Source organism: Staurois parvus, unplaced genomic scaffold, assembly GCF_062004578.1.
Source record: "Staurois parvus isolate SC_StPar_1 unplaced genomic scaffold, SC_StPar_1.0 ptg000058l, whole genome shotgun sequence".
Classification (NCBI taxonomy): Eukaryota; Metazoa; Chordata; class Amphibia; order Anura; family Ranidae; genus Staurois; species Staurois parvus.
Window position 1 is genome coordinate 11,898,722 of NW_028317854.1, and position 12,805 is coordinate 11,911,526.

Sequence of the window (12,805 nt, forward strand, 5' to 3'; positions counted from 1 at the left end):
GATCCTGCTAAAACATGAATTTCAACATGCAATTCTTATGAAACTTATAGTCATGGGATGATGGCAGCTTGATTTGCCTGGATTGGGCAGAAATATCAGGTCTGGAGGAGTTTCCTAAGCCACCTTAGCACCTGCTGTCTCTGGTACTTTTGTCTCCCTGATTGAATGCAGAAAGTGGTAGGTAAAGAAGTGCTTACTCAACATAAAATTATAAACAAGATATCAGTCCAAAAAAATGCATTTTCCAACACCATAAAAAACAAATGAAAGTCTTTTAGGAGGATGCTGGATCATGCCTGTTTTTCAAACCCATCTTCTTCACCACTGGTGTTAAATAGTTAAATTCCAGACTCACCAGAAGATTTTGACCCCCTGTTAAGATGGCCAAATAGCGATAGGTTCCCCAAACATGTTCTCAGGTGAGGTGGATCTCCAAACTCCCCGTCAATCAATAATGACTTTCAAATGGGCTCAATAAAACAACAGATATCTGTAAAAGGGCATCTAAGTGCAGTATTTATTAAAATCTTTGGTACCAAACAAAATGTATCAAAATAGTACTCACATGGTACGGTGTATATAAGTATGGATCTCCTACACTAGCCGGCGTGCATTCCAAGACCTCACTTTGTGTGATGACCAGGACCAGAAGTGTGGAGAAATATCTCCATGTGCTGGTTTTTCTCCACGTTTTAGTTCTTTTTGCTGGCTGTGCCCCATGAAGGGTTATAGCCATCACTTCCTGTGATGACCAGGACCAGAAGTTTGGAGAAATATCTCCATGTGCTGGTTTTTCTTTACTTTTTATTTCTTTTTGCTGGCTGTGCCCCATGAACAGTGATAGCCCTCACTTCCTGTGATGACCAGGGGTGGATGTTTGGAGAAATATCTCCATGTGCTCGCTTTCCTCTATGTTTTAGTTCTTTTTGCTGGCTGTGCCCCATGAAGGGTGATAGCCCTCACTTCCTGTGATAACCAGGGCCAGAAGTGTGGTGAAATATCTCAATCAGGGGCACAGAAACAAAGTCAGCAGAGTGGAGAAGTGCTAATCTAGCTATAAACAATTCAATGTGATCATATAATCTGGATCAATCAATTTAGATTTGCCAAAATTATGTAAGATGAGGACAGATTTAAACAATCCATGAATTCTATATCTAATCATGCAGACCATTCCACTACATTGTTGTTTGTAGAACTTAAAGTGATATTAAAGGCAGATAAAAAAAAAATAGCAAACACTTTATATCTACCTGCTCTGTGCAGCCCTGATCCACCTCTTCTCGGGTCCCCTGCCAAAGCTTCTGGCTCCTCCCTCCTGTCAAGTGCCCCCATAGCAAGCAGCTTGCTATGAGAGCTCCTGGGCAGGCTCACTCTTGAGCTGCTGGTGTGTGTGTCCATTTACACATGGAGCGTGGCTTGGCCCGCCCCCCCGTTCCCTCCTCATTGGCTCACTGGCTATGATTGACAGTAGCGGGAGCCAACTGCTTCTGCTGCTGTCTCAGCAAATGAGAAGGAAGACTTCCTGGAGAGCAGCTGCTCTTGTGTACATTGCTGGATTGAGTTTGGGCCCATGTAAGTATTAGGGGTAGCTGCTGCACACACAAGAGTTTTTATCTTCATGCATAGAATGCATGAAGATAAAAAACTTTGAGCCTTTACAACCACTTTAGGAGATTTCACAATGCATGATCAGCTTTAGAAATATCCAAATCTGGTGAAACTTGCAATCAGAGGCAGCAGTGCCTTGTATGTCCTCATGTTGCAGATATACAGCTATGAGGCTACAGAAGAGGAGTGCCTAGGCTCACATACTAGGAAATACACTGTTACTGTCAGGATTTGGATTTGTACCCAGGACCTCTGTTGCATCTGGCAGTGGCTCTTCTACTGAGATGCTCAGGAGCAGCTCTAGAAATTGTTCAGGTTTATTTGTCACTGGGCTAAAGAGTGAAAAATCATGCAACAATGGCACTGATAACAGTAAAGAAATGACAGGGGTTCAAACCCTCCCCCCCAAGCTACCCAAGACTAAAAGAAATCTGTCTGTTTTTTTATTTGAAAGTACAGCATTTACAGCAGTGCATTCTGATGCAGCAGTGACATGCATGATTATTATTATACAGGATTCATATAGCGCCAACAGTTTGTACAGCACTTTACAACATCAGGGCAGGCAGTACAGTTACAATGCAATTTAATACAGAAGGAATCAGCGGGCCCTGATCATTACATTACATCATAAACAGTTTTTGCAGCAGTATAGATAGAAAATGTAGTTCTCATCTTTCGCACAAAAATAGTACAACATTGTATTCTTTCTTAATAATACTTTCCATTCCATTTGTATCTTTTTTACACATTATTCCCTTCCTTGGATCACTAGGGATCTGCAATATATTTTATCTCATATGAACCGACAAATTAGACACCTGAGCCACTGAGAGAGCTGAAAGTTGGTTATCCTGATGTAAATTTTTGAATAAAATTGTCCCTATACTTGGATATCTTTATAAGAGTCTTCTTATCTTTACGAGGATTTTGGAGGACCAACTCCTGAGGCGAAGGAATTGGAAGATAATGATATTGGTTATGCTTATGATTACTCGCAGAGGGTAATAGTATTTAGTATCACTTTTGGTTTGATCACAAAGTGTACACAATATTAGTGGTCACAGAGTGTTCACGGATTTGGAGTACTCACGGAGTATAATATTTATTAATATTTAATTTTATATATATATATATTTTTTTTTTTGTTTTTTTTTTTTTGTCTTCTCTTTCTTTGGGTGTGTTTGCACTATCAACACATTTTGGAGTGGTTTTGAATTTGCACGGATTGGAGTGGGTATATGTATATGTTTGAAGGTAATGCACTATAGATTATTTCTTTTCTTTGAGGTTTTCGTGGATTATATAGGATTGAAATCCTTCCTACTGGATTGAGTTTGAATTTTGGATTTTGGACTTTATTGGACATATTTGAGATTGCAATTTAATTGGACACATTATGGATTTATGGTTTGTGCATGTATTGATTAATTAGTTGATGTATTATTTATGTATATTTATTTACTATTGGGTATGTACTGGTAGATTTACAGAAAGGTTTATTTATTATATTATACTTTCTAGGGAGAAAGTGTAACTTTTTGGTGGGGGTTTATTTTGCGAGGTATTTATTTATTCATATAATCTTGCAATTAAGCTGCAGGTTTTACACTTAAATAAAGGCTCCAAAATGTATAATTTACTGGCCCATTCATAAAATAGTTTATTCGGATTTTTAACACATTTCTCCAAAATCAATATTAATCTGGGAGTATATAGCTAATGTTTTCTTTAATAATAGAGCGTGCTCTATTAGTGTGACAGGAAGAAGGAGGATTAACTATCAAAGTTTCCCAAGTTTCTACACTGGGTTAGAAGTACACCACATTTCCTAAGGAAAACAGTCGTCCATTGAAAAGATTTTTTTAAATGTATTACACTGATTTTATACGTGCGGTTAAAATACCTTCTTAATATCTATAGGCTGTTGCGGGGCATAATTAATTCCATGCTCCTATATTCTGTCACCTGTACTAACCAACTTCAAATAATTTGGAGTGCATAATTGAATGAAGTGACCGTAAAATCATGAAGTTTTTTTTGGATCGTGGTATACATAATGTGAAAATTACGGCATGAAAACATTGAAACATTAGGCAGAAAAACATTTGCTATAAAATATGACATGGTTTACAACTGGTCTGAGTTTTTAAGTTAAAGTAACTACACTACATTCTCCATGATCTAACTAAAGAAAACGTGAGGTTGTTGATATCTGTATGTACATATGTATATATCATTTTAAAATGAATAAACCATACCGATATATTGGGACTACCTTACTGAAAAAGTCATTTTTACTGAAAGATATTTGAGGACAGATGGAATTTCTGTTAAGTCCTCATGCACTCTGGACATTTTCACTATGTCTACTAGAGGCCCAGGCAGCAGTTTTTTGGCAGAACACTTGACACTTGTAAACACATGTAACGCATTTAGCCACGTCATGTGCTTGGGCATAAATTTGTTTCATTGGACACTATAATCGTTTATTCTGGCCATTGAAATGAATAACGCACAAGCACTAAACATTCCTAGAGTTTATGCTTGTTTAGATGCCTTAACATGCATTTACATGCATCAAGCATTTTTCCTGTCAAAACGCCGCTGCTCTTGGATGTGTTGGTAGTTGGGTTTATTTTGCCTCTAAACTCTTCTAAACTCCTAGGTGTGCATGGACACATAGGCTAAAATGCAGCTAACATGCAAGGTTCAGTGTTGGGACCCTTACTTTTTAATATATTTATAAACAATATAGGGTCTGGGATTAAAACTGCCATTTCAGGCTTTGCAGATGACACCAAGCTGTGCAGTGGAATAAAGTCCTTACAGGAGGTCTCCAACTTACAAGCCGACCTCAATGCACTGTTTAATTGGGCAACTATGTGGCAAATGAGGTTTAATGTTGATAAATGTACGGTTATGCACTTGGGGGCTAAGAATATGCATGCATCATACATACTAGGGGGGGTACAACTGGGGGAATCAATGGTGGAGAAGGATCTGGGAGTTCTGGTAGATCACAAGCTTAATAATGGCATGCAATGCCAAGCTGCGGTTTCTAAAGCGAGCAAAATCCTCTCTTGTATTAAAAGAGGTATAGACTCCAGAGAGAGATATCATTTTACCAGATGAGTAAGACCTCATCTGGTATTTTGGGCACCAATTCACAAAAAGAACATTGGGGAACTGGAGAAACTGCTGAGAAGGGCAAATAGACTGATAAGAGGCATGAAGGAGCTCAGCTATGAGGAAAGATTAGAGGAACTGAATTTATTCTCTCTTGAGAAGAGGAGATTAAGGGGGGATATGATCGACATGTATAAATACATCAGTGGTTCATATAGTGAACTCGGTGTAGAGCTATTTACAGGTGTTTAGAGGCAGAAAGAAAACCCCACTGCTAGTGCATTCAGGAATAGCAGCATTTAAAAAAAAATGCTTGTGGTGCCTTTCTCCTGGCAGGAGAAAAAGCACCGTCAAAAACAATCCTAAAGCCGTGTTTTTGTAAATGCATTTAGGTGCGTTTAGAGCAATAATTAATGTCAATGGCCAGAAAAAATACTGATTCTGGTCATTGAAATGAATTAACATGATTATGTGATTATAATGAAGGCTGACCCTCCCATTGACCCCAAAATCAGTCTGCAAAGAACATGGTGAAAAAAAACAGAACAAGGTAGGAATCTGCAACAAGTTTGTTAAAATCTATGCAATGTACATTTATCAGGGATTGTTTTTTTTTTTCTCAACAAAAGGGTAGTTACACTTTAAGAGAATTCCTGTACTCTCTGCTCTTGTTTGAAAAAACATAGTTGTGTGCTGATTTTCTATCTACTCCTTTTGTACTACGCTAGAGGTATTGAATTTACAGTAATCCCATAATTAACTGTATTCAGTTTTTTGAATAAATGCATTATGAAGCATAAGAGAATTCTCCAGAGCAGATTTAGGTTCAGGGGGAAATATCTGCTAATACTGTGTTTTTTACACAGAGCTTTTTCCTATTGCTTTCCCCTTCCTATTGCTTTTCTCTTCCACCTGGGTGTTGGAAATTTCCACTATTTTTTTCAGGGAGGTAATTGGTGGTGGAATAGAACCATCACATTTAACAATACAAATATGGTGCAACATGAAATATATCAAATTATAAAGATAATCTCTATCGATTTGATTTTGATATATTTAGCACTGCACTATATTTATATTAATTCTGGTAGGTTAATTGGATCCTGTCTAAATTGTCCCTAGTATGTGTATGTGTATGTTTAGATTGTTTGAGGGTTAGGGACTGATGTGAAATATGAATGTACAATATATATGTAAAGCGCTGCATAAATTGACGGTGCTATATAAGTACCTGAAATAAATAAATGATCTCTTTGATTTGGTCGGGGGCATATACAAGGGGGGGCAGGGGGGTCTCAACCCCCCCCCCCCAAAGCAGCTACTAACTGTATAGGGAGAAACTGTAAAAACGCAGGGCGCTTCGCTCCTGTCTGTAATTGTACAGGAAAAAGCTCCTCAGAGCACTGGCAGTCTGTCATACTGCTGCTGTTTTTTCCTCCTCCTCCCTCCTTCCTCCATGCTGCTCAGTGGAACATCTCTCCTCCACTTGCAGTAAATACTGCCTGCTAATGTGCGGCATGGTAGGATCTAGGGGGTGCACCCCCCCAGATTATTTTTGCGCCCCTCCCCCAGGCAACCCCCCTGCCATGGATGTATTGCTTGGGCAAGGATGTCAATCTTCCATCAGGAGGCTGACATAAACATAAGGGCTGTTCATAAACATAGGGGTGGGCGGGCTGCAGCGGTGAAGTTTCAGTGTTTGTGACACTCTCGCACAGCCCATCCAGCACCCCTCCCCCTTGCATGGAAAGGATAGGAGAGAGATAAATCTGTTCTGCCTCCACTCGCCCCTATCATTCTGTGTCTGCCCAGCCCACACTGCTATCCTCCATGTGCAGCCTGTGCCTGAGAAAGGGGATGTGTGGGTGGGCAAATGGAAGTACAACAGCCGGCAGATCCATCGTGGCTGCAAACTGATGCCCCTGCCTGAGCCTGCAGATACCAGCCTTCAGTTCACTGAACTCTCCCCATTTCCTTCCCTGAATTCTGATGTAAAGGGGCACTCAGAAAGGCTCTGATGTAAGGGGAAACTCTGCTGGTTTCTGATGTAAGGGGGAACTCTGCTGGTTTCTGATGTAAGGGGGCACTCTGCCAGTTTCTGACATAAGTGGGCACTTTGCTAGATTCTGATGTAAGGAGGCACTCTTCTGGATTTCCATGCAAGGGCCACTCTGCTGGATTCTGATGTAAGGGGGCACTCTGCCAGATGTTGCTGTAAGGGGGCACTCTGCCAGTTTCTGATGTAAGTGGGCACTCTGCCAAATTCTGATGTAAGGGGACAATCAGCCAGATTCTGATGTAAGGGGTGACTTTGCTGTAAGGTGGGACTCTGCAGACTCTGATGTAAGGTGGTGGAACTCTGGGGACACTGATGTAAGGTGGAACTTTGGAGACACAGATGTAAGGTGGGAAAGCTAGGGACATTGATGTAAGTTATGACTCTGATGTCAAATGTGGTGCTCATCCTGACTGCTGTACTAAATATGTTGTTTTGTTTTTTACTTACTCCTAACCCTTGCACTCTATCCATTATGCTATATATAGACCTGACCAAGGTGCTTATTGTCTCAACAGTTGCTGGTTTTAATGAAAATCTTCATTAAGGTAGGTTCAATAAGGCAGCCCATACATTAGTAATTTTTGTTTGTTCAACCAGAAGGTTAAATTAAACAAAAAGAGCAGCAGATTCCCCCATCCACATATTCAAGGTGCTGATTAGTGTATTCCAAGAGTGGAGGAGTCCCACTGTTAAGCTGGCCATAGATAAGTCAGTGATTGAACAAAAAGAAAAACTACCCGTATTGGAGTGTATGTGGATGGTGGAATCCTCCCTGTTAAGCCTTTGTACTCTGATAGCAGAGAGACACCCTCACCATCATAATACACTGACCAGCGCTGCAGGTTACAGCCTGCGGCACTGATCAAACAGGGAAAATCTGTGCGATTGTACAGTTGTCGATCGGTAGATCGAAATATGACTGGTCCCTGCTGAATTTCCTTCCAAGTATGGCAGGCTTTAGAATACAGTAACAGAGTGGGGAGGATTTCTCCTTGCTTTTGTGAATAGGGAAATCTGTTTGTTTTTTTTGATCAGCCCACTGGCAGATCAAAAAAAAAATGATTCATGTATGGCCAGCCCTACACTTGCACTCCATATATGTTAAGTGTTTCTTATGTCTGAATAAAGTTTTTTTCTCAACAGTTTCCTGTTGCTGTGTAGTTTACAACTGTTTTAAAGAAGTTCATTTTCACTGTAGGCTCAGACGAAGCGTAGCTCTCTGTCTTTATTCTGTTTATGTATATGAACCTGTGAGGGGGCTTTAATGCCTCTTCACTGTCCATTTTAACCCCTAAAAACCTGCACCACTACACCACAACTGCATGGTGAATAGGACGTGTTTGATAGGCGCTACTACCTTTTACATGCAACAGCCTGTATACCGTTTGCCCTATTTGCTGCCTTTGCAGCTTAGTGAAGGGGGTGGCAGTTGGGGGATGGTAAAAGCTGCAGCTAGACTCTCCCAGAAAAAAAAACGATCTACGGCCTTGGATTTGGTATCACAAATTATGTGCTGGCAGATTTATTGTCTTTTTAGTGGTTCACCTAAGCATGATTTTCCTGTTTTTTTTTTTACTTCCATCACTTTTAACTCCTTCCACATTTTGTGGATCTTTCAGTATAGATCTTTCAATATTTATGCAAAAAAAAAAAATCTGTATAAATTAGAAATATATTTTTCTACTCATTTGATTCTACTTGTCTGTAAATTTTCCTTCAAAATCAAATCTTTAAATTGTAGATTTCTCTCCGGGGGATAGTGTGTTCTAGGTTATGACTTCCTGCACATAGCCAACTAGCTTGTCTTTAGATCACTGGACATGAAAGTTTTCACATCAATGAAAACAGATCGAACGAACAATAAAATAAACAGTAATATAAACCAAAAAAAATTCAGTAAAAAACTTGTGTATTTAAAAAAACTTATAAAGAGAAATACCTTAATAAAAGCAAGCTGCTACTCTTTTCAACTCCCTATTGGCCCTAACCTAACTCCTCTTTCATTGTGACATTCATTTTATTTAGTCTGCAGGAAGCAGCGCGTTGAAAGGAACAACGGGGCACCTTGTTGAAGGTGGAATGGGGAGTTCTGGCATTCACCGCTCAAAAGATTAGGCTACTTCTGTTTGCATCTGAGAGAACTGTGCAGATATAGCTCCGCACTCGAAAAAATCCTGTCAAAGGTCCTAAAATGTCACTGAAGGGAAAGAGAAAATGCTGCACTTGTGTGTGGGCTAATGAAGTCTGTCGCTGGCAATCAAAGGATTAGTTTTCGAAGAAAAGCAGCAGCAAGCCCTCAAAAGGACAGCTGAATTGAGAATATCTCTCATCAATGTTGACACTGTTTTGTAATGACCACATGCAACTGTGTTCTTGAAAATGTCATGTTTCTTGCAGCTACAGAGCCGAAAGAAAGAAACAAACTGGTTTTCCAAATCTGAACACTGCATACACGTATATGATGTCACATCCGCGATAGCTGCAAACACTCACAAGATGTCATACTTTTTCCACCATGGATGAACTGTGAATACCAGGCACAGCACTATTTCTATAACAGACTGCATCTGACAATAGCTCATTGTAACATTGCAATGGCTTGACAAAGGGCCAAGATTTGAAGGCACAGTGTCAATATGTCATCCGTACAATGACATATTAATGCCATGGGATTCTAAGGCAAGTACTGTTGGTTAAACGGAGCTCCTGATTCTGATGCAGAGAAAATACAGCCATTGATTTTCTGTTTTGGTGATAATAACAGTGTGCATCGTATCAAATGATTGGAAAATGGCTCTTACCAGAAAATTAAGCAGAAATATATTGTGTTGAAAATATTGATTTATTTATTTTACAAAAAAGCAACAAGTACATGTTCTAAAAGTATTTTGCATGCATCCAAACCTATTTCAAGGTAGACTAGAATGGTTTGGGGTTAGTTTTACATAAAAAAAAAATGATGTGTTTTTAAACTATTTATTATATAATTTATTGTTATCTATATGTAGCACCTAAAATAGGTTTCTAGAGAGGTTCAGCTAAATTGTGTTTTGTTTTTTTTGGCTCATTTGTAAAAATTGGAGCAGAGTGCGATTATTTTTGGCTATTCTGAATTTCAGAGGCTGCAGGCTCAACTTTTTCCCCCTGCCTTCTAGTAGGATCTAGACTGTAGAAGAGGCAGACCAAGAGCTTAAATATTGATGTGACTCTAGCCTATTCCTGGGGAGCCCAGAAGATGGAGAGAGAACCCATAAATAGTGTGAGGCCTGGAGCAGTAGGGTTCTTGTCCAGGAGGAGCAAATCCCAGTATAAAGGGCTGCAGGTTAACTGCAGCCTATTGCCGAGAATTCACCGAGGTCCAAGTTCAACGGGAGCTGGGGGCCTATTTCAGAGAGTTCATCAAGGTCCCAGCTCATTAGGAGCTGGGGGATCTATTTCTTCTGGAGGCAGTTTGAACCAGGTCCAGGGAGTGCACTGAGGATCCATTTTGAAGATTCAAGCTACAGTGTCTATCCAATATTGGAAAGGAGGTATCCAGAGACACAGTGAGTAGAAGAATGTACTATATTTGGGATCCTAGTGACTGTTCTGCTGTTTAACCCCTTGTGTGACTGTGTTAGTGCTGCTAAGGTGAGAGTCCGAGAAGTGCTTGTCTCTAGTCTCTGCCAAGAGGGGGGAAACCCCTAAGGAGAGTAGACAGAATATAGAAAATATTTGTGCACTAAATTCTGGAGGATCCCAAAGCTTCCTCGCATCCCATCCAAGTTTAGCTACCTATAAAGCCTAAAAAGACATCCACTGTTTGGTTATTGTGAAAAAGACTGTTCAAGTGTTGTGCACCTGGCTGCCTGAGACCCATATGGGAAGAGAATCTGAGACAAATCAGCAGGACCTGTAAGAGATTTGCGCTACATATATAAAAATATTACTTTGAGGCTGGGTTCACACTAATGCGGTGCAGAATTTGCAGTGTTTTCTGTGCAAATTCCGTACTGCATCAGAATTGCACCCCGTTCATGCGAACCGCTGCAGGTGAGTATGTTAAGTTATCAACAACCCAAAATCGATCTGCAAAACGCAGTGCAATGTGCAGAATCGGATTGCATAGATGTGAATACCCATGCGATCCAAATCTAGTGCATACCCATGCGATCCGAAAGGGTCCTGCACCTTTTTGGTGCGGTGCGAATACAGCCATACAAAATGTATGGTTTCAATCGCACCGCACACAAATCGCATGTGATTTGCACAGGAATGCAATGCAGTTCCTGTGCAAGTGACATGCGACGTACCGCACCGCATTAGTGTGACCTAGCCTGAAAATTAACATTTCTCCAGGCGAGAGCAGGATACCGATTTGCAGAACATTCTGGGTTTTATAAAGGGAAAGCATATCAGTAGCTCCTCCACTGAGAAGGTCTCTTTCTAAATTAATCTCTATACATCACCCTATGCACGGAACAAGTCACTCTTCTGACTCTTTCAGCTGTATATGAAACTTAAATATAAATATGTAATATTCTCGTATTTGCATACCCCCTTTAAACATAAAGTTTGTTTAAGTATTTACATTCCAAATATCATGCCTGCTTGCTGACCAAATTCACAATATCCAGCTTGCACTGATTAGCTGCAGTAAAATATGGTACTGGTGCTTCAATGTAAGAAAAGATATGGGCAGTGGCAGATATAAATCAACTCTCATTATTATTATTATTATACAGGATTTATATAGCGGCAACAGTTTGCTCAGCACTTTACAATATAATGGGAGACAATGCAGCAACAATACAGTTCAATACAATTCAAGAGGGTTAGGAGGGCCCTGCTCCTTGGAGCTAACAATCTAAGAGGGAGGGGCTAGTGGTACAAAAGGTAATAACTGTGGGGATGGACTGGTAGGAGGAAGAGAAGATTCCATTATTAGCTGAAGGCAGGATAGGCTTCACTGAAGAGATAGGTTTTCAGAGATCGCCTAAAAGTGAGCAGAGTAGGTGGTAGTCTGATAAATTGGGGTAGAGAGTTCCAGAGGATGGGGAGGCTCTGGAGAAGTCCTGGAGACAAGCATGGGAGGAGGAGGAGACAAGGGAGCTATAGAGTAGAAGGTCGTGCAAGGAGCGGAGAGTACGGTTTGGGTGATATTTGGAGACAAGATTGGTGATGTAATTCATGCAAGAAATACTTTAAGATTGCCTTTTGCTCTTTTCATTCTCACCCAATTTGTTTATATTTTATTATTTACTACAGCTATTTATATAGTGACAACAACTTATAAAGCATTTTTCATACTGTACATTCACATCAGTTACATTGTGTAGTCTTTCCATGTTGCTGTCTGGCCAGAGTCTCACAGGGCTCTTACTAATGTATGTTATGTATTACTACATTGTCCAGCTTCACTCTCGGTTCTTTCCTAGCCTACGTACAGGGTCTTGCCTGTCTGAAAGGGGAATAGCAGTGGAAGATGTAGATGATGAAGATGTGATTAGCAGTAGAAGGGATAGCCCTTCTCCATCCTTTATACACATCTGACCCACTATGGAGTTCACACTACATACGTCTGATAAATGCCCTTGTTATTCTGAGTCTTATACAGGTGTACAGATTGAAAGGTAGATAAGGGGTGTCTGTAGATAAAAACAAACTGTGCAGCTTCAACCAAAGTTGGATAATGCCCTCCCTTGCTATAAGTGTAGGCCATGTATGCACCTCATTATGCCTGACTGGAAAACTCCTAGGACGTTGCTAAGAGACCCCCAGCTCTTACTGTTTACCCCCACCATCACGGGGGGGGGGCTTTTTTCTGATTTAACCCCCCTCACATGTTCTTTCTCCCCCCCGATGCAGTAGATCAGCATGCGATCAGCCTTTGAGTGATCACTCCTGTGATAGTGAAAATTAACAGCTGGGTCTCTCATAGCAACATCCTAGCAATGTCCTGGGAGTTTTTAGTTCACGGCTTCTACCGAATTGGGCTCTGGACATACCAGACACATTCAAATAGCT

At 40.4% G+C, this 12,805-nt stretch overlaps 1 protein-coding gene across 1 annotated transcript in view; it reads right to left on the reverse strand.

Annotated features, from left to right (window-relative positions):
* Positions 1-12,805, reverse strand: part of COL25A1 (collagen type XXV alpha 1 chain) — a 658,924-nt gene that overhangs the window by 289,860 nt on the left and 356,259 nt on the right. The window lies entirely within an intron of this gene.